The following is a 23,667-nucleotide window of genomic DNA, read 5'->3' on the forward strand; positions in this document are numbered from 1 at the left end:
TCTCCCCAGCACTTCTCCTGGTCCACTGCAGCTTCAGCCCTGTACAGATCTCGATCCTTCCCACAGCAACAGGGAGTATTAAGCCCATTTTTCAGAGGAGTAAACTGAGGCACGAGACTGCTGCGTGAGTTTGTCAAGGTTGCAAAGTGAGTTAGCAGGAGCGCCCTAGTGTCTGAGATGGCCACAATTTTTCCCTTGTTCTCAGGAGGAGAGAGATCTATGCTGATGGGTGCAAGCCAAGATGGAAATACTAGGCTACCGTGGGAAGAGGGAAAGCGCTCTTCAGCTCATCCAGGGGGATCAGAAGGCTGAGGAAGTATATCATGTTAGCGCTGCAGATGAAACTAACGACTTCTTCTGATGTCCGTCGGAGGAATAAACTCCCAAGAAGCAATGGTGCTAACAGAGTGTAAGGAAAGCTGGACAGGATCATGCTGCAGACTTACTATGGAGGAGAAATTATGGAACCAGAAGAAGATTTGTAAAGACTAATAACAAAAGGAGGGTTTGGGCTGGAATTTCCCATGTTCGACTCTGTCCATAAAAATTTCTGAGAAGCGGGGGGGAGAAGATCTCCAGCCCAACTCAGAAAACCTCACACAAGGGCCATTGTAGAACTAGCCAGCATGAAAGAGCCAACAGCAGGTGGCAACCCATTGGCCATTTATTTAAAGCCTCTGCCTTTTGCCTCTCTGTTGTGGGAGAGGACAAGGGAATAGAATCCAACAGTGACTCCATGGGGAGCGAGCCCATACGTGGCTCTAGCTCCAGACTGCTATGAAAGAGGATTATCGTCATTCTGAGAATTAGAGCCGTGGACACGAATTCTCCCCCTGTCTCTCTCAGTGCAACAACTGTTGAGGAATCTGCTCAAAACATCTGGCGACTGGGCGAGCTCTCTGACAGATGCAGAGCGCAACACCATCCGTGCGTTAGACAGCAGGACTTGTGCAGGACGCCGCGGCTCAGTTCGCTGCAGGGAACACGGCAGTCCTTATTAAACCACAGGGCAGCAATCACTAGAGCTGGTCAAAATCATCTCTTCCAAATATTTATTTTAATAAAAAAACCAGCTTTTTGACCAAACTGACACATTTTTGCAGAAAATATATCATTTGGGTTGAAATTTTCCAGGGTTTTGGGGGGGGGGGGGGGGGGGGGGGGGGGGGGGTGTTAACAAAGACTTCTAAGCTGAAAACGTTTTGGTAAAAGCTTTTGGGGATGGATAAAACAAACAGGAGATTTGGGGTTTTTGAAAATGGAGCACGGTTTTAGAGAAGTGATTTTTTCCCACCAGGTTTTGATTTTGGCTTTCCGCTGGAAAAAAAAAAAAAAAAAAGGAAAAAAGAAAACAAAAAATATGGGATTTCTTTTTAATCTCATAATTTCCCCCCAAAAAGAATTCATTTTTTTAATTCACCCAAAATATTGCAATGTGATGATTGTTACAAATATAGATTCACCACTGTCTTGGGCAACCACGTGCAGAGATCAAAAATGTGTGTAATCCCCTACCAGGTCAGACTGGAAGCACTTCACACAAAGTTTACACTGGTGTAAATGACTACGCAAAGGGCAGGGCAACAACAAATTGTTTGGGATCATTACTGCAGAATACTGTGCCAGTTGTATCTTTTGTCAGAGGACAGCAAGCCCTTTCAGGGGAGTTGGGCCCAGCCTAACCTGTGATGAATCAGTAACATCCCAGCTGACACTGATCAACTAAGGATCAGGTGATTTTAAAAGCCAGCAAGTGGGCCAGTTGAGGGGGCAGCTGCAGGGAGTTTCTGGAACAGAGTATGACTTGCAGAGGAGTGGCCTGTAGAGTGAAACCTGTGGAGAATAAATCGGCCCTTGCCTAGGACCCCTGGTTAGGGGAAAAGACAATCGATATGCTGTTCTGGAGAAAAAGGCTCTGAGCAAACCTTGGGCATGGTGCTATTCCTTCCTGGGCTGGGGAATCAGTCCAGCAGCCTGCATTCTTCTTTTTAAACAGGAAGGTGAGGGGTTTTTTTTTACAGGCCTCTCTTCTTGGCTACCAAATTATCAGTTTTCAACAGGGACTTTGACATTTCTGTCCAGCCCAGGCCAAATCCATCAAAAAATTCAAGACCTTGACTTGGACAGACCTTGTTAAATCTTCTTTCCCCATCTCACTTCAGGAGCACAATTTGCAGCCTAGCCAAAAAGGCCTGACAACTGCATTATTATGCCTTTGTAGCACCAATTGGTATCGTACTGCACACACCCATTAATAAGAAGGTGTTTCAATTGTGTCTCGGTGGTAGCGTCCTGACTTCATTATACTGTTTCTCAGGAGACTCACTTTGTAGTCCTTTCTGTCTTCCAAGCATGAGCTAATTAAACACAGCACCCGGCGTGTTAGATGTAAATAACACAATCTGCATTTTAAAGATGGGGGGACTGAGGCAGGGAGATTAAGAGACTTGCCAAAGGCCACCACATTAGAATCAGGATTGTATTTCTAGTTGCTGACTCCCATTTGTGGTCAGACTGCTAGAGTATGTCTCTGAAGGTATCTCCTGCATGGTTTTTATAGTGCGGTGAGCGTATGTGTGTAGCTAGATAGGATAGATTTTCATCTACACCATGAGTTCTCCAAGCGGTTAGGTAAGGACAAATATGAAAAGGAGTCTCGTGTTACCAATAGGAAGCCAACACAAGTAGTACGGGACAACTTACATCACAAGTCCAAGGTTAATCTATTTCACAACAGCTACAAAAATCTTTTAACAGATTGTTCTGTTTTATTTTACAGCAAAAGGAAGGGGGGGAGTCTTTATATTCTAGCATTCAGGAGGAGAAACTGGCTGATGGGCTGGTCCCTAATCTCTTTGTAAAAATTTAAGGAGAGAAAAATGTTACTTACAATATGTATTTGACCAAAATATGTTTTTCTGGGTCCCTATCTGGACGAATGAATATGATATTACACTGTTCTTAAGAGAACGTTGGCAGCTTTTTTACTGCTGTTTTACAGTACAGTTGTTCTTAGAAACAAAAGGTTTGAATTAATGGTGTTTTAATGTACAGGATATGACAGAAATGAAATGCAGAAACAGTTGGCTTGCATGCTCGGATCCAAGTCAAAATAAAATTTGGCCATAAGCCTGCAGGGCTCGTTTGGGATACCCAAAAGGAGTGTGAACATTAACTCATACAGCAATAACCCAGCGATCACGAGAGTGCTTCAGACTCCCACTAATGCAACAATTGCCTTAGCAAAACTGTCTTCAATTGTCGTATTATAACACAGCCTTGCTCATTGGATAGAGACACAATAGTGGAACAAATAGAACGTTCTGATTCATTAATGGCTGCAGCTCACTTGCAAATTTCCTACCAGGTGATGAATCAACCAGAAGAACCAGCCCTTTGTTAGTTTATCGCTTTATTTTGAGGCTTAGAAATTGGCAGTTTTTCCTTTTATTTTTAAAAAGAAAATAAAAATCCATCACAAACCATTTTAATCTCATAAAAGAGGGATCCTTGTCATTAAAATATGTTTGACCTTCGCCTTGGGATTTTGAAACACCTGAGACCTTTTTCTATTTCTTTTATATTGCCATCCATCACCTTCCTCCCTCTCTGCAGTCTCAGCCCCATGCAGCAGAGAAGCAATGTGTAGCGTAAGGATTGCTTCATTTAATGCCAGTTTGTTCCATTGACCTTTTTCTTTCATTGGGAACAGGTGGAAGTGGGTGTTAAAACAGAGTATCGTTCCACATAATTTAGAAGAATTAACGAAGCATGAAACTAAATTAAAAAACACCATCCAGCACTGATCTGAAAATCAATATTGACTTTATATACAAATAGGGTAATACTAGCAATATGTATGCATTATTAATTATTTATTAATACGAGTAATATATATATAATTTATTGGAACAAGAACTCTGTTTTCAATCCAAGATTGTTTTTTGCTGCCCAGTAAATTTAATTTTGAAAGCTATTTCCGATCCGCGATTTTTATTTGCCACTGTCTTTCTTAGGGAGCCCATTATTTCTCTAGTGAGTCACTGTGCCATCTCTGTAGTAGGTACGCGGCAATGCTTCTGAGTAGCAGTCCCTAGCACATTTGCTAAGGAGAAGATCGAGCAAGTCATGCGTTGCTGGCAGCTTGTCCTTGTTTCCAGCTCCTTCCAGGGCAGTGTTTTTCAACCTTTGGTCTACAGACCCTGTTGTGTCTGAAGACTGTGTCTAAGGGGTCCGTGAAAGTTTGTCGTTACCATAGAAGAGTTATTTTCAACTTGTAGTCCGTGGACTCCTGGGGGTCTGCAGACTATGTCTAAGATTTCCAAAGGGGTCTGCACCTCCATGAGAAATTTTGTAGGGGTCTCCAAATGAAAAAAGGTTGAAAACCACTGTTCTAGAGGAGGCAATGTGAAGAGGACCTGCTACGAGAAGGAGGAGCCATGCTCACTCCTTACAAGAGGGGCTACTTCTGCATGAGATGGGGACGGGGGGATATGGCACGTCTTTCAGGCATTGGAGCCAGAAGCAGGGCCAGAACTGCCTGTCGCCAGCAGGTCAAGAGCTACAAGCCCCCGGCAGGAACTGCCAGTGGCTGAGGAGTCACTAACTGGAAAAGGAGTCATTAGCCGCTCCTGGGAACCAAAACCACCAGAAGGAAAGTCGTGTTCAAGGGAGAAGAGGACAAGGCAGCCAGGTAGAAACTGCTGGGGAGTGGCACAGGAGATGACCATGGCTTGGCATTGTTGAGGTGGAGAAGAAGCTGAACACACGTGCAGGGAATGGGAGGGGAAGAAGGATTAGGTGAGCATGTCCAGAGAAGGAAATGATGAGTAGTGAATCTTGCCGAGGCCTTGTATCTTGGTGACCCCACTGAGGTGGAAGGGCTGACTCATGAGTACACCATCCAGTGAAGAACATCTCTGGAGAACATGTCCCAACATCTTTCTTCCCTAGGAGTTCCAAGTACACTGGTTCTTCAAAGCACCCTCAGCCTCCACTGACATTTTGTTCTTAAACATTAGTGATAAGTGACTTGCTCTTGTCTTTATGGACCCCCCCTCCAACCCTCCGAGTTTGTGGATGTGCAGCCAATCGGAGTATAGCACTGAAGTGCAGCATGGCTTGCTAAGGTTATTCCTGAAGGAATTCTGTGTTGACGCCCGCAGCTGGCTCACGTCTGTCAGTGGGAGCGTTTGCTCAGCAGAATGTGGTAAAAATTGATTCCCTCTAAATTTCTTCTTGCTCCCATCCCGAGCCCAGATTAGGCACATGCCTGCCCCCTGTCTAATGGAGTTGATTTCCTGACTCTGATTAGGGATGGTTCACATACATTTCCTATAGTTCTTTTCTTTTTAGTACTATCACTGAAACAGAATTCTCTGTATCGGTGCTTTTTTCCAAGACATCTGCATGTGGGAGGTTCCTTGCCAGCTTTGCTCCTGATGTAGTATGTTGAAATCAATGCAGCTATGCCAACTTGCACCAGATGGGTATTTGACCCCATCGTTCATTCTCTGAAGTCTCAATTCCTCCACCACCAACTGTACTTCCGAATCTCAAGCCGCAAGAGGTCATGCAGGTTTGAAGACCTCAGAGCTGAGGGCTGGCAGGCCACAAAAGCCTGAAGTTGAACTGGACCTCTGGCATGATGCTGCCAGCCCAGTGGCATGTTGGACGTGGGTTTTCCCAGAAGAAGCAGGATTAAAAGGGAATTGGGTAAGTCACGGGAAGAGGAACCTATCTGGAGATGCAGGAGCTTACTTGGGAGGGGATCAGCTACATGGAAAGGGGGTGAGGAGACCGGCAGGAGAGAAGAGAGTGGGCATGGAGTGAAGCTGAGGTGAAGAGGCTGGAAGCAGGGGTAGAAGGGATGGAGCATAGAGCCAATCAGCACAGTACAGAGAAAGTCCAGGCAAAACTGTAGAAAGTTCTCCGAACTTTCGAAGGACCAAAAGTCCCTGCTTTGGCTGCTTCTGCCCTGACCGGCTGGCATCTTCGGCTGGCTTTTTTCTGCAGTTTTCTCCCAAGGCCACATGGTGGGGGGCGGGAAGGCAGGGCCAGCTGGTGCCTCCAGAGCGGGAGAGGATCTCCCCAGCACAGTTCTGGCTCCAGGGTGGTGCTGGGTGGAAAGGTGGACCCAGCTGGGCCCCATCTTACCCCCTCTTCCACTCTAGTGCAGCCGTCCTTGCCTTGGCTGCTTCTGCCCCAGAGACTGGAGTCTCTGAATAGGCCTCCGAGCCCATTACATTGAATTCCTGCTAGAGCCCAGGGATAACATATGCCAAAGGACAGGATAGGACATCTGAGCAGTCAATATTTAATAGCATGAAAAGTGAATTATAAGCTAGAATGCTTGACTATATTCCAAATGTGAGCTGTGTGGATTAGTTACAGAGATCTTCCAATCAGATAACAGAAACAATACCATATGGCTTATATAACTATAACCAACACAGCATGAATTTGTAAGCTAAGTCACAGAGCATTCACCACCAGGAACTCAAATGCCAGAGTGATGAACATGGTATGAACCCTCCAGAGAAGAGAATACACTTCATATTGGGTGAGGAGGAGAACATTTAGGAAAGGAATTGGCAACTAATTTCAAATAAAAACATACTGTGGGGAATTTTGCGATCGGACTGAGACTGCTTCACCGCCACCAACAGAAAAGGTGAAATTTTAACCGTTTGTGGCAAATGGTTTACTCGGCTCTGCTTGTTACTCCTTTCGTTATAACCCTGAGCAACATCAGGTAAAACCTTGGCAAAGGGGTTAACCCATCAACCTGCTGGCTGAGATGCAGACACCCACTTCATATTGATTCTCTCGTACAATTTGATCCCCTGTGCACTTACACATTCTGTACAGTTGTAAACTTTCCTTACTGTTTTTCCTTTGGCAGCGTCACCTGTTTTATAATGACCTGCGGGCTGGGGAGAAATGTTACTGCGGCTGATATTTCCTGGTGAGCTCATCATGATGGTGATTTTTCCACCTAAATGCCTCCAATCTCGTCCCATACCCTACACAAACTCCATGTCCATGGGGCACAAAATACAAAGCAGCTGAGATCTGCTGCACCGTGCTTAGCAGCTCACATGCCAGGGTAGAGTTAGAAGATGTGAATCTTACAGTAAGGTTGTCTTTAGTTTGTGTCAGGGTTAACGCAGTCACCGGGAAGCTTTCTGGCTCTCACTCCGCTTCCTTGTTTCGTGTTTTTTTCCTTCTCTCCTTTTATTTTCTGCTACCTCAGTCATTTCCAATTAACATATACCTGCCATTATGAAATACAGATATTGCCATAGCAGATCAGACCAGTCTTCCATCTTGTCTCTGACAAGTAGCTAATGCCAGATGCTATGGAAGAAGGTGAAAGAAACCCCTGAATGGATAATTAGGGGAAAAACATGCCCGTCCTTTTGTGGTCGGTGTACATCCAGAAGCATGGGAGTTTATAACCCATGTCTTAATCTACTGTGTGTAACATAACTGGGGATGTTCCCGTTATCCACATAAATAGCAGATTCTCTTTTGAATGCTACTAAGCTTTTGCAATCAGTGGCTTCTTGTGACGATCAGTTTTACAAGTTAGTTATGGCTGACATGCAATGAATAAAAATAATGATCAGCCTGGTTCTTGTTTATTGTATTGTCTCTTTCATACATACACATCAAGAGCAGGAGAGGGAGATGATAGAAGAAGGGATTGCAAGAAAATGAGAGAGGGACTAAAATGAGCAGCTGTATTTTGATTGTTTGGAGAAATTAGAACCTACTGCCAGGGTGGGTTGGCAGGGGCAAAAGCAACTTCAGTGTTGCCTATGCCTATCCCTTCATTTGCGATGTCTACAGAAGCAGAAATAGCAGTAAATGCACAGAAATTATGCAATAGTGGTATATTTTGTTTGCATTACTAACGTGCACAACACATCTGGCAACACACTCTCTCTCTGGATTGTACGCAAAGATCCGTATGGAAAAGTTATATAGAATAGAGTAAACATTAAGGGCCTGATCCAAAGTTCTTTGAGGTCAATGGATGGCCTCCCATTGATTTCACTGGGCTATATCAATATGTCCCGATGCAAATGTAATAGTTATTTCTTTTCCATGGAAGTTTAAAAATCTGCAGGGCCTAGTTTTTTATTCTTTTACACCAACTGGCCTTACAGTGGTGAAATGGAGTGGGGAATCGGGGTCATAGAATTAAAGAGGAAATCAGATATTTTCTGTAGCTTTTTGACCCATCCTATAGAATTTTATAGAGAGGATACAGTTTCCATTAAATTCAATGTATTGGTTCCAGAAAAGGCCATTTTTTTTTTTATTATTAAATTCTACAGGATTCTTCCATAGAAGAGATAATGTCTTAGAATGAAACAGAGTTTCAACCAGAAAGGAGTGTGGTAGCAAAGCAACAGTAGCTCATGTATAAGATCCTTCCAAGGCTGTTTTTTATTACTTGAGGTCCCTTTGAATTAGTGTTTAACAAGCATTACTGACTCAGCCGGTAAACATGGTGACTGTTGCTAGCAGCATGCAACAATTAAGCAAATTAATCTCAACGCAGCCACACGCTGTCGTGCTCACAGGCCTGTTAGTCTGATTTCCACTGTGAAATCAGAAAGGTTTTTTTTCCTGAAATAAGTTTCTTTCCTGAAATAAGTAGGGCTGATTTTTTTTTTCCCCCCAATCAGCCTGGCTTCAGAATTACTAAAAGTAATCTGCTGAACTGCTCTGCAGCTTTGTGCTCCGTACAAAAACTGCCCTTCCAGAGGGCAGGCTGAGAAGTGTCAGAAAGGGTCTCACTCAGCTGTGATCTTGTGTTTCATAGGAGAGGCCATCGAGTGCCTGGCTAGATTGCAGACAGAACAAACTTGCTGTTGGTTGAATTCTGTGCTGTCTATTTTGCCCCCAGGAAACATCCATCTGCCGTGACAAGCCTTAAATACAAACCCAGGGATTTGGAGTCTTGGCTTAGAAGGGATGGTGCCAGTGGCTAGGATCTCTAATTTAACCGTACATTATTAATGTTTCCCTTTCAGTACAGTAAGAGTGCCTCCTGTTTCCAGAGCTGTCTTTCCATACTCGTTTGGATAGCAAGAATTCTACTTTATGGTATATGGCCTTTATTTGTACACTATCATTCGCAGGTGAAAATGATAAAATAGACCTCGACTCCATTTTTTTCCTATGATTTATTTCTCGACTCCATTTATGCAAACTGAATGCAAACGGAACAAGAAAAGTGTTGCACATAGTCTACATTTTCAGAAGTGAGCAGCAATTTTGGGTATCTCCATTTTTGGGTGCTCGACTTGAGATGTTTTTAAAAATTTGAAAACATCTCTATCACTACGCAAAATTCAAGAACATTTTCCCAAACAGTATTTGACCTTTTTCCCGATATATTTTTCAATTTTAAAAATTTCAAATGTCTTTTTTTATGGTTTTGTTTTCAAATTTTGGCCTGCTCTAAGAAGTTATATGGGTTTGCACGGCTGTGTGCACACTCAAATGTGTTATTAATTCTTATATTTATAAAGCAGCTATATCATTGGAGTGCAGAATGAAATTATCGGAAATTCCAACAATATAAGCAGAAAAGAAACAAAAAGATAAACAATAACCCAAGCAGAGAGATCTAAGAATGTGAAGGACGGCAGAGAAAACCCTCAGATGGCTGTTTGGGTGAGCTCCCGTGTCCAGCTGTGTCGTACCCTAGAGCCCTGTCATTTAACCAACCGATAGTTAAACAATTTCCCCCAGGATTGTACAGATCTCCCAGAATCTCCTAGAAAGTCAGCCAGCAACCATTCCATCTGAAACCTCATCCATCCCAAAGTTTCTGGTGTTCCTCAAGACATCTGGATGCATGAGGTATTTTTACTGTAAGTTTACACAGAACCTTTTCCTAACAAATACATTCATCCACCCTAGCCTTCAGTTTGAAATTAGGAGGAGCTGTTCCAAGCCTTCTAAAGGAAATGAAAGGCTGAGATTCCAAACAGCTCAGTAGACTCAGTAAGAGACTTTAAATGATGCTTCATTTTAGCTGCTAATATTAAAAGCCAGGAAATTCGCTTGGATGTTATTGGCACTTCTTGTTGGAGTGTTTCATGATCATTTTGGCGCACAGTTTTTCATGAAAACACAGAGGGGAAGAATACCTTTAAGGTACACTGCAATGCTACAGCATCTTCCAGCCAGGATCTCAAAGTGCTTTATGAATGTTAATTTATTTTACCCCACAAAAACTTTTGCCTTCTAGGGGAGCAGCCATCCACATTTTATAGTTGGGGAAACTGAGGCACGGAGAGGTTGACTTGCGTAAGATCAATAGCAGAAGGAAGAGTAAGAACCCAAATGTCCTAGCAGTCCCACGTCCCAACCACTGGACCATATATGGAATCACTTTTCAGTGACATTACAGCAGTGATACAAAACATTTTACCAACATCGTATTTTTCAATTCTCAGTGAACCAAATTCTACATTTGTGGAAATCACGGAATGCAGGGGTGCGTACAGCCCATTCTTTTCATTGCCATTATGCTCTGACCTGTTGTTGCCTGCCTTGCCCCTCGCTAATTAATATGCTCAGATCAGCACTGGTGTAGCAGGCTTTTGTGATTGCTACTTTAGGCTCTTCACCCATTGCACCGTATTGGGGCCGTCTTAGTAGCTAGCATCTGTGCTGCGCTCTGGGGCTGCACAGCCAGCTGCCTGCCATCCTCTTGTGCACGTTCTTGCTTTCCTCTCCAGGAGCCCTGGGTGTTCCAAATGACCAGCTCACCGTTCTCCATGGTGCATTAGGGGGGTGCTGCCCGTCCTTTCGGGCAACTGTGCCATTTTAATAGACTGAGACCTCAGTAGTACCAGCCAGCTCCCAAGCCCAGACTTGGTGCAGGCTCTGTGCTTAATGATTTGTCATAGGAATACAGCAGAAACAACCAATGGGTCCAGTGGGGCTGGAAGTAGGGGTGCAGCTGAAGGAGTAATAACAAACACCAAAAACACGGTTTCCATCAGCAGCACCCCCACTATAAAAATTGGTCCAGCACCCCTGAACGGGCCAAATCGTAAGTCTTCATGCAAGCAGAACTCACATGAAGTTCTCCACACTCAGTGGAAGTGGAAAATAAGTAGGGGCATGAGGCTATGACCCAGTGCAACTCTCGTGTGCATAAGGACTGAGCAAAGACTTCACAATTTGGCCCAAGGCAAACGTCAAACCACCAGGTGGACAGTTTGCTGTGAACCCGTCTAACGTGGAGGTCTGCAGCGAAGCAAGTCCACTTCTCAGTGGTGCAACATGAACCCCAAGCATAGAAAGAGCAAATCATTCTTGTGGTGGCGGCTAAAAATACACGGAGGCAGAAAAGCGTTTCGAGCGATGCCAGCTGAAGGGAGAAGCACCCCGTTGCCTCTGGGCTCTTCAAATCACTTTTCAACTCTTTTATTCTTTTTTTTTTACTGAGTTGGACGAGAGATGAGACTTCCTATTGTGACCAAAATCACTTCTGTAGAATTGTGGTAGAAAAACCAGAAAATAAATGTTAATTTTCCCTCTGAGGCCAGAGAGGAATAGGAAAAGAGAGGCTGGATATGCAGATGGATAAATGATTAACCAGGCGCTGTCCTTTATCTGTCTAAAAGTCCTCTGGAAAATAAAGGTTAAGAAAAGAATACAGAAGCAACTGGCTACAGACATCATCAATCTGTCTCTTTCTGTTGGCACCAGCCAGGTAGTCGAAGCTCTAGAGGCCATCAATATTAACTTTCGACACATTCGTTTGATCACTGATGCAGTTTTTCATGTCCAGCGATGACTACATGATGGATTTGGGGTTGTTACCTTGCCTTACCTCAGATCACAGGACAGCACCATTACCAGCTTGGCAAAGGGGTTTGACTGGGCATTTCTTTTAATCTGATTTCCATTTTCAAATTGAAAGGATATTAAAAAGAAAAGCCCCGGACTTGTTCTGAGAGTGGCTGGGCTACTCTAGAGTTAAATAGTTGGGGTGAGTGCGGGGAGGAAAGGCAATTTGAAGGCAAGAGTCTACTTAATGAGGGAGACTTGACCAGCATAGTTGTACTTCTTCCAAGTATTTTCATTGTTTTTCTCCATTTAAAAAAAAAGGCCTGTGTTCCCAATATGCTGCTCATGCAAAGCCGAGAAAAACATTACTGGATGGGTCCTGGAAGCTGCTGACATCTCTCTCATTCTTTCCTGTTAAATGAGTGTTTTACAATTCATAGGAATTGTACTTTGCCCCTCTCCGCAGTCCTTCATGCCCAGCTCTTAAAGAGTTTTATAAGCATTCATAAACTATGCTTCTCAGCATCCCTGGGAGGCAGGCAATTATTATCCTCACATTGCAGGTGAGTAAACTGAGTCATAGCAGGGTTCTGTCACTTGCCAAAGATAGGATCCAAGAGTCTTGGCTCTGGTCTCCTTCTCTAACCATTAAGCCACACTCCTCTGCACTACTGCAAAGAACTGAGTTGCAATACAGGGTCTGGAGACCACAAGGTTTTAATTACCCGCATGTTTAAGGTCTAACTGACCTCCCATGTTTGAGGTCAGAAAGGAATTTTCCCTCAGGTCAGATTGGCAAAGATACTGGGGGCGGGTGACTCGACTTCTTCTGCAGCATGGGGACGGGTCAGTTGTTGGTTTGAACTAGAGTAAACGGTGGATTCTCTATAACTTTGTCTTTAAATCAAGATTTGGGGACTTCCGTAACTCAACCAGAAGTTATGGGCTGATTACAGGTGTGGGTGGGTGAGGATCTGTGGCCTGCAATAAGCAGGAGGTCAGACTAGATGATCATGATGGTCTCCTGGCCTCAAAGTCTGTGAATCTAAGTCTGTATCATCATTCTGAACAGAAAATCCCATCCCCGGTGGATAAAAAGCAACATTAAGCAAAATCTTTCTGGGTGCTCTGTGTCCCATCCCAGAAAGAAATGCATTCTAGCGGTGAAGCCCTTCCACCCCCATAACCTGGACTGAAGTCATTGGTAGTGTGACGTGCGTCAGGATAAACGCATCGCTATTCACTGACTATGATCCTCATTAATAAATCTCGCATTCTGCTTTTTATCCCACTGGCCGATTGAACCAAACAAGTTGTTCAGCAAGTTTAGACAAACATTATTTTTTTTTACAAAATCCACCTTTTTCTCCCTTTCGTCAGAACGCTGTTCACATTCCTCAAACAGCACGGGGAGGGAAAGGGTTAAAGTGATCCATCAAGCCAGAGATCACAGGAAACCCCCCTTTTGTCAATCTGGAGTGCTTTCCAGATATCAGGTTGAATAATTAAACAGCTACTTAACCCTCGGACAGCGTGTCTCCCTTCTCTTTCCCCCTTGCTCCTGACAGTCTGTACTTATGTCTCCATGGCAACGATTTGGGCGCCAGCCTGTTGACTGAAGAATATGGAAATCACCAGGATTTAATTTTGCTGTGGTACAAGAACTTGTTTGATCTGAGGCTTGTGGCTTTTCTGCAGCTTTCAGCAAAGAATAATTTCTATATTCATATCTCTCATTCAGATGTCAGTTAGCTTTAAAAAAAAGAGAGAGAGAGAGAGAGAAAGAAACCCTCCCCAGTAAAATCACTTCCTATTCTGCACTAATTCGACACTTCAGATGCCAGTCGAATGAAGGATTGGCTGTGATTTGTATTGACATCAAAAGCTCCTGAGATGTCTGCCTACAAGGAGACTAGCTTTGCCCAAAAGAAGCGTAGGGCCTTAGAGGGGAAGAACGGAAGGTGATAAAGGAGAAGGAAAGATCATGAGAGCCACCGTAAGGGCAGATAGGAACGCCTGCAAACAGAACATAAGGCTGGAAGGGACCTGCTGGGTTATCAAATCCAGACCCCTGCTATTGCAGGCAACCACTAATTGAGACCAGAGCAGCCATAGGAACTGGAAGAGACTCAGGGAATACCCAAGAAGCCTGGGAGAGAAAAGAGGTTAGGGCAGTTATTTTTCAAGATCTGCTCTAGTTTAAAAGGAATTGTTCTGGGGAAGTTGTATGGCCAGTGTTATGCAGGAGAGCAGATCTGATGCTTTCCGTAGTCCCTCCTGGCCTTGGAATCGATGACGGGGCCATGAGTGGTGGAGGAGCCAGCAGCTGGCTAGGAAGGCTGGCGGGGGTGAATAAATAGAGAGACGGGGAGCAGCAGGTGCGTGAGGTCAGGTGGAGCATCAAAGGGCTGCAGGAATAGCTAAGAAAGCTTGGAAAGGCATTTTCAAAGGTGATTCCAAACCGGAACCGAAGCTGAAGTCAAAGCCCAAAGGTGAACACTTCTAACTCCCCAGCAGAGGGGCTAGGGAAAAAAAATCTAGGAACAACAGAATTGCCAGACTGGGCCAGACCCATGGTCCATTTAATCCACTATTCCATCTCCAGCATCGGCCAGTACCGGCTGCTGCTGGAGAGGAAGACACAAGAAACCCTGCAGAAGGCAGCTGGGGAATAAATAACCTGCCCACAAGAAAAGCTGATTCACAGCCCTGTTAGCTAGAGGTAGGCTTGTCTTATTTTAAGACGAAGAAAACATGGAAGTAAGTGAGCGTGCCTGGGCTAAACTGTGCTATAATAGCTTCCATACCGCCATTTTATCCTGTTAGTAATCATCCTCCATTATCCAGGCATGCTGCTTTATCTCTTGCAGGATGCTGTGCGATGAGGACCCCATTTATTTTCAAACAGAGCAAACACTTAACTCCAGAAGTGAGCCTAGAAACCGGGCGTTCTGACACCCAGTCTCCTGTTCTTTCATAATCAGAGAGGGGGAGGGTTGTTCTTTGGTTTTGCTTTTCCTCAGCCTCCCCCCTGCCACCCCCAAAAGAAAAACACTGAATTTTTAAAGAAGGGTCAGATAGAAATATCAACTGTGTCAACTGTGCATGAAGAAGCAGTGATTGTCAGTATCATGGTGCAGTTTAAAATAAAAATTTGCCAGTTAGTAATAGTGGCTTAAAGGGACTGTTTCGTTGTATGATTGCTGTTATCATTTTGGCTTTATTGTGTGTTGGGCTGGGGGGGGAGTTGAAGCAGACAGAAGGGATTAAGGGGAGGGGAAAGATAAAAGCAAAACACATGCTGTTAGAAAAAGAAGGCCCAAGGTTCATATGCAAAAATTGTGTGTACAACTCCTACTAAAGTTAATGAAAGTTTCGCCCTTGACTCCACTGGGAGTCTGACTGTGCCCAGTATTCACATGCAATGACAATCAATGCATGTGTAAACAGGGCTTTCCTTATTCTTTTTATTGTTTTATTTATTTTTATTGCCTTTGTGCTACGCACTGTATGAAAACCCCGTTGCATGTGCAGTTGCTCTATTTGCATGGACAGCTGGGTAGGGTAGAGAAGAAGGATTGTCCAGTGGTTAGGGCCCCAGCCTGGGATGGGGGAGGCCAGCGTTCAATTCCTGTGTGACCTTGGGCAAGTCACTTAGTCTTTGTGCACCACATCCCTCTCTGCTCACAGAGGTGTTTATCTTCACGACAGCGGGGAGGTGCTCAGATACCATAGTGATGGAGGCTAAGTCAGATAAGGTGTGGACCTTGGATTGAATGTTTCCAAAATCTGACCCACCCAGGTGAGCAATTCCAGTTTAATTAAAATCCATGGAGAGCTTCTGAGCCATAGCAACATGCAGGAATCTCTGCATTGCCCTGCAGGGCAGTTTCACTGAGGAAGGCAAGCTGCAAAGCCTGAGTTTTGTTGCCTCATGCCAAGTCACCACATCGCAAAGCCGGGCTATGAAATACAGTCAGTGCCTACGAAAATTCCCACTGGAGCCGGCACAGGGAAGGAAGGGAGGCAGAAGGAGAATTGTGGAAAGAAAAATATGGTGTGGGGGGGTGGAAATAGAAGAAAATAGGCTCTGTTCCTCAATACCATGTGCCTGAAGTGAGGTCCCAGCACATGGCATCCAGGAGTAACTTGTCACTCATCTGCTTTTCTTTCTGATTTAGCTATTTTGGGTTTTTTAACCAAAACTTTCAGATTGAGTTTGAATCTGAGACAACGATTCAGGGAAGGAAGGTCGTTTTTACTGTCTCTGAATTAGTGAGTTCCCCCTGATTCTGCGGGCTGATGCAAAAGGCTCCCAGAGCTAGTTATGGTCCATTGAACAAACAAATTAACCTACATTTAAAAGTTGTCTAAGTAAAGTACATACCAGCGGCCAGCTGTCCAAAGGACTCTTAATCCATTGTTGTAAAAGGCTTTCTCTTATCAGCCATCTGCCTCTATTGCTATCCGCAACTATCCATCAACTGAAAGTGGGATGATCCAGACTTGGAAGTCAGCCGTTTTAGAGGGGAGTGCTGCTCCGGTCAGCTGGGAACAACCAGTTTTGGTGTGAATGCTTGTTTCTTTTATAGGAAAGAATCTGAGCAAAGCCCCTCTAAAATGCCCACCTCATATCTTTTTGCAGCATTTGGCACAGGCATTTCTCTGGCACATGGTGACCTGAAATGTGTCAACTGTAAACAAGAGAGAAGTTCAGCAATTAGGTTATAAAACCCCAGCAATTGTCTGACCTTGAAAAATCCACTGTACTGGAGATCAAAAACCCCAGAACAAAGCTACTCAGTCATTTAATCATTGACCAAGTGATCTGCTGATGGCCTCTTATTTGCTTGAACAACTCCCAAATGGTTGCACCAAAAGACAACCCTGTGATTTCTATGGTCAATCTTTCACCCATTACTGAAATAAATGGGATTAAGTGAATTGCTTCTCAGAAGGAATTAATTCCTGGGAGACCAGTCTCAGATCAGTTCTCCGGCAGCTTTGAGGGGGCAGGCCTGGGGTGAAAAATTAAAATGGTAAAAAAGAAATCACATGGAATGAAAAGTTCCAAAACATGTCAACTTGGAAATGTTGTGCTGAAAAACATTGACATTTTCCATCGAAATTGAAGGTTTCATTTAGAAATGTTGACGGTTTTCACCATCTTTTCATTTTGATATGTTCATCCAAAATACAAAATGTTTCATTAAAAATTTTCCCCTTCAAAAAAGCAAAAAATTTTGCCATCAACCTTTTCCCTTGAAAAATTTCTGTTTCTGTGAAACGCCATGTTTCATCAGGACATTGTTCAAATCAAAACGTTTTCAAGCAGCTGAATTTGGGAGCCAGTCAAAGAAACAGGACCTGAAAACAATCCATACTATTGTAATCTTTCCCTAGTAAAAACTGCGCAATTGAATTAGAGCTTGTCTCAAAATAATATTGAATAATATTTTCTCAAAAAATATTAATAATAAGAACTCAATGGGCCTTTGCCAACTGAAGATCTAGACCAGATTGTTAGATACATCCATATATATTGTCCATTATTTGTCAGTGGTCAGTTGAATTTTGGCTTTGCCATCTGTATGTTTATAGTCTATTAATAAGTATTGGTGTGATTTCGATTTGTGGGTATTCAGCAGTATAAGTGTTCATTGTATTTTAATTAAGCAAAAATCTAGTTTTGCTAGTCTCTTGTGTAACAGAAGGAAATTGCTTTGCTGTGCCTGGCTTTTGGAAATTGTGGTACTAACGGGCATGTGGATGGTTTACAATGATCCGTTAAAAAATAAAGAAATTATTAGAAGATAAGCAAAATAAAATTCTCTAATGGTTAAGGCACTGATTCAGCAAGACGCTTAAGAAGGTGCCAAACTGTAAGCAGGTGAATAGTCCCATTAACTTTAGTGGGACAATTTACCAGCTTATAGTTTGGCATGTGTTTTAAGCACACTGCTGATTCAGCAAGAACAACTAGATGATCTTTTCTCGATCACTCATTATTTTATGAAGCTTTGTCATGTGCCCTTTTATTCATCTCTTCCCTAAACTAAACAGCCCTTTTCCATTTCCCCTTCCATCTTTGCTATACCTCTTTTGAGACAGAGTAACTGGAACTGAACATTGGTCTATATATTACGACTTTAAAATATCAGTGGTCTTATTTTCTTTAAAAATCATAGATATATTGTTATGGCAGGTGGCGATGTTTCCCAGAGTCTTCCCCATTCTTTTTTAGTGTGCAAGCAAATGTTCAGTCTTAGGAAGACATGCCTTGTTTTCGGTTATGCATCAAGGTTCTGTGTAGAGGTAGTGATTTTTAGAGCAGCAGGAAAGTTTGCTCTGGGTCTCTGATTAAAGTCATTCTAGAGGCAGAGCTGCCCTTTGGGAACCAGGCATTGGTGTTGGGCTGTGATTCCTGAAAGAAGGGATTGACTCTGTTCCAGGACTGGTGGATATGTGCAAACAAATAAGTTACACTAAGAAAGTATCGAGCCTTCATGTTCCTGATTTCTCCTCCACTGGAGAATTGACCTGCAAGGCTCTGGACAACAGCTACTGCTTGGGAGGGGATGACAATGGCATCAGAACAGGATTGTGGTGTGGGAAGAAAGGGCAACAACATATGAAAGCTCAGATTTTAGAAGCCATTTATGAGATTTGGATTCCCAATTGCTATTAATTTTAATTAATTTCATGAATTAATTTTAATGGGAATTGGGCACTGAAATCCCTTAAGTAACTTTGAAAAACAGGGCCTATATTCTTTATACAGTCTAACATTTTGTTTGCGTTTTTCACGTGTGCGCGCTTGTGTGTGTGTGTGCTGACACTTCCCACTGAGCAGAGGTTTGCATTGAGCTGTCAGCGGTGACACCCTGAGTGTTTACAGTTAATACAGAGTTCAACAACAAATGCCGTGTTCGTTTCAATGTGCATTACCTTGCATTTGTAAACACATTTCATTTAAAAGCACATCAGATGGTTATTCTTGACTTTTAAGGCTTTCGTCTAAGGCCTTATCTAGTCAGCCAGGCCCCAGTGTAACAGCCACAAAGCAGCCCACACCGCCATGCCCCCGAAAGGACACACAAATAAAAGTGGAGTTGTGGTTTGCTCCACTCTGTGAAAATCATTCTAGAAAAGGAATCCTTGAAAACTTCATTGTATAATCGATGGAGCCTGTCGAAACCTCAGCCTTTCTCAAAAGATCTTTCTCACAGTCTATGAAATGCAGATTAAGCCAAAATATCTGTGGCTTTTCTTTCAACTCTACCCTGAATTGTCCTTCTTACTAATATTTTTTTTATTTTATTTATTTATTTGTTTGTTTTTTTTAAGCAGGAAAAAAACCAAAACCTTTGCGTTCTTTGAAAGGCTGAAGGCCAAACCCTAACTAGCTGGTTATCTTTTTTTTTCACTAGTTTTGATGGCGAGGTCTTTTACATCAGCCAAATCAATTTTTATTTTTTGCTGTGTTTTCACAAACCCTCATCAAAAAAAATTCTGATAATTGCAGTACCAGGGGATAGTCCTCCTCGCCTAGTTAGAATGAGCAGACAAACACCAGGCAGTCTAGACAGAACAGTAAGATAACCCTTTGGTTTTCGCTCTTGTCGCTTCTTTTAAGGTACGTCTACTGTGCAAAAAAAAAAGGTGTGTTCTTAATTCTAGTTCAAATCACAGTGAAGCCACGGCAACTCTGCTTTTAACTCAATTTCACAGCTTAACTTAAAGCCTGTAGGTGAGCCTGGGGTTGAACTTGAGTGGCAAACCTGAGTTAAAAGCTGAGCTGCTGTCTTCACAGCTATTTGAATGCGAGTTAGTTAACAATACACCTTTTTATTTATTTTATTTATTTTTGCACTGTACTGGGGAGATGCTATTGCTTCAGGTTACTTGGAGAACCTGCAACATGTTCTAATCTTAAGATAATTTGTTTCCAGCTCATCTTTATACAAAATAGTCAGGCTTTTTGCTCATGTAGGACTAAACAGGTTACATTCAATACAGCACCGCTGTCATGCTTCCCGCTTGCATAAACCAAGGTATCTGCATTTTTCTTCTACCCCGACCCCATCCGTGCACTTAAAGTATTCCCTGCCCCACCTCCCTGCCCTATCCATAAATCTGGGGGATTACCCGAACTTCTCCATGCCTGCTCTACCATGTATAAATCATTGGTTTCACCTGCACCACTTCCTGCTTCACCAGGGGAATTCAAATTTTTAATCACGAGGGTAACTAACCATTTGAACAATTTTCCAAGATTCATGGTGGATTCTCCATCACGGACAGCTGTTATGCTGTGCTTTTCAGACTTGGCACCCAGACACAATGGCAAGTGTTTCCCCATAAATCCCAACAAGCAGATAAGCACTGCTACATTCTCTGTGACTTTGAACCCTGTGTCACCGTCACCCTGTGGCTGGGGAAACACTTGCAAGGTGGGATGAATTCGGGTGGGTTGTTTTTTTTATATCCATTTACGGGCTGTAATCAGACATTATAGCAGGAAAGGCACAAATTCATGTATGCAATCATGTCAAATCCCCAAAGTACTAAAGGGGGAAACTGCCTCTGCTTGAGGGTTTGCCGCTTGACATCAAGTGGTTAACTGTGTAGAAGAGAGCCTTACACAACAGATACAGTTCCCATGGCACCAGCCACCAGCTCTCTCACTCACTCCCCCAAGAATCAGATGCCATTGGGCATAACCCAGCAGAGCCTTCAGCCCGATCCCTCGCCACCAAGATTTCCTGGCTTCCTTCTAATTTCAGAGAGGCTCCAGGATGCTGTGACCAAAACACTGTCCTCAGATTCTCTGCATACTCTCCCCCTAGGGCAGGAGGTGGGGTCCGGGAGGGGAAAGGAGGGAAAAAGGGACATGAGCTACTTTCGGAAGCTGTAAGCCTGGAGCCTGAGGTTAGGGAGAGGGAGAAGAAAAAAACTCGCCTAATTATAAGTGTGCAAAAAAAAAAAAAAAGTTTGACTGTAGGAAATGGGAAGATTACATGCTCGAGGAACTGGCACAGAGCTGCAAGACATGCAATCTGAAATGAACTCTGTCTAGGCAAGGCGACTCCCCACTTGTAACTATTTACATTTAAAACCAGTCCGGTCATCCTTCCTTGCAAATGTTCAGGGGCTCCAAACCGCCGCCTGCCGAAAGGACGGCTTGGACATTCCCAGCTGCATGACCCAATGGGGCATGAAAGGGGAAAGACAGCACTCTGTCCAAATAGCTGCTGTCCTTCCTCTGAGCCCACGAGGTTAGGCAGAAGCAAGAGGCCGAAGCTAATGGGTTTGGGGGTTTTATGCATTTCAAGCCAAAAGGGACCAGTGGATCATCTAGTCTGACCTCTTGTATATCACAGACCAGAGGGTTTCAACCATTTATCCCTTGTCTTGAGCCCAGCGACTTGTTGGTTTGTAAGGAGAAGTCTGATGCTTGTTTAGTAACATCTCGGGGTGGGGAATAAATAGACGGGGAGAGACTGCTGGTCTGCAAATCAGAAGCCTTGGGTCCTGTGGGCTCTACCATAGACCTGCTGTGTCATTGTCCTTCTGCGTGGCTTTGTTACCCCTTCCAGCCTTTGTCTTGTGTATTTCCATTGTTAGTTCTTTGGGGCAAGGACCACCTCTGGCTGTGTATATGTACAGCACCTGGCACAATGGGGCCCTGATCTCAGCTGGGTCCTCTAGACGCTACTGTAATCCAAATAACCATCATTGGCTCCATCAGCAGTGAAATAACAACGTGAAGTTCAATTCTGAACCCTCGGGATATGTGATTAGAAGATGAGGGAAACTCCCGTTTCCGATAAGGCTTGGGCATTGGGCCGGCTCATCTCGGAAACTCACTTCCTCCAGCACACCCCAACCAACCATAAAGAGGTCACCGGTGAAGCATCCAGACTTGGCACTATCAGAGGAAGACCACAACCCAGGTGTGACTGAGCTGATACAGAGAAACATATTCTACTTTTTAAAAGTTGAGTGTAGATGGAAGAGGCCAGAATGAGAATCGGGAGCCCAACACCCTCCCGTAAGGCTACAGTTACAGCAAGGGCAAGCTTTTCTACACTCACCCTCCAACGTGCCTTGTCTCATGCTCTGTTCCAAGACACAGTTTCTCTTCCAATTAAGAGCATTTAATTGACCTTATAACTAACTTAACTTTTCCTCCCTAGCTTCCATCAGGCCATTGCTCCTACTTTAAATGAAATAGAAAGAAATTGCAACTGGACACTATGGCGCTGGGTACTCTAGAAAATGAATGGGGAGAAGGATCTGAGTGGGGTATTTTTGTAACTTTAGACTTACTAATATTTGTGTCTCCATCGCTGCTCGATACTAGATCCTAAGTCTTCCCTCTACATAAGAAGCTGCAGTTACAAGCTGTGCCTGAAAACAAACCACAAGCACTCCATGATGGCACACAAGCAAGCTGGCCGTTTCAGAAATGACTCCGCTACATTCACATGTGAAACTCATTTAATTATTCTGGCCTACATGAACATCAGTGCATATTCGAATGCTAAGATAAGCCAAAACAGTAGGCGACTGGATGGCAACTGTATTTGAATACGAACACTGCAGGAAGCCCAGCTCAGAACAGAAGTAACCGAGCAAGTTCCTGGACTCGAGACTCATTTCCTTCCACCGTCTAAATGATTTCTGATCTTCCTGGGCCCCTGGCCAGTGAAGGCAGTGAACTATGAATCAGGAACAGCGACAGCATAGGCTAATATTCCCATTGTAGACTTACTTCCTGTCACTGAAGCAAAGAAAGCACTCATTGCTCAGGTACTGTTGTGAGACCTGCCTTGAACTGAGACTAATGCACTGTAGCACATTTCAACAACTGCACTACAGGTCCCAGACATGAGTTACGTCTACACTACAGAGACTACAGTGGCAAAGCGATGCAGGCATAGTCCCCTAATGTAGACGTTGCCTGCACCAACAGAAGGGATTTTTCTGTCAGTGTAGGAACACCACCTCCCTGAAAGACAGTAGCTGCATCGATGGAAGCACTCTTCTATCAGCCTAGCTGCACCTACACTGTTGTTATGGTGACATAGCTACGTCAGACAGAGGTGGCGTTTTTTTCATATCCCTGACCAACTTTCAAGTGTAGACCAAGCATCAGATTGTAGGCCTTAAGAATTGTGTTACCAGCCTGCACGAAGACTCAGCCTGTGTTACACTTCGAAGTTAGGTCAACATAGCGATGGTGCACAGGTGTGAAAAAACCACATCTGTTACTGGCACAGCTATGCCGACATAACCCCTGCTGTAGACATAGTTATGTCGATGGAAGAATGCTTCCATACATAGCTGCCATTGTTTAGGGAGGTGGTGTTCCTACAACAATGAAAAAACCCCTTCCATCAGTGTAGGCGGCATCCTATGTCCCCAAAGTGAGGCTGACAGAGCTTTGTTGGGATAGTCTGCATTGTGTACACATACTAAAGGTATTTAGGGTAATCCACGGTGGTTGTTGTACTGTCGTATTGTTCTATTGCTTAATGCTTCCGTTCTTTGCTCTCTTGATTTAAAAAACGGATGACCTAGAAATTACCATCTCAGAAACATCCAGGAGTCTATGGCGTTTGGTATCCCTCCTCAGCGGGTTGCCAATGCCAGGTGCATCTGTTTGATGAGGAGCCCTGGCAACCAGTGAATTCACCTGATCGTATGATATTCTATCATAGAGGAGAAAAATTTTTCTTGGCTCCAGCTGGTGATCAGCTTAAGGATTTACATTATCATATGGCCTGGAATTCCTTTTTCTTTGTTAGTGCTTGTGCCCTTCAAACGTTCCCCAGG

Source organism: Emydura macquarii, unplaced genomic scaffold, assembly GCF_026122565.2.
Source record: "Emydura macquarii macquarii isolate MOO-44397 ecotype Brisbane River unplaced genomic scaffold, CSIRO-AGI_Emac_v2 contig_3390, whole genome shotgun sequence".
Classification (NCBI taxonomy): Eukaryota; Metazoa; Chordata; order Testudines; family Chelidae; genus Emydura; species Emydura macquarii.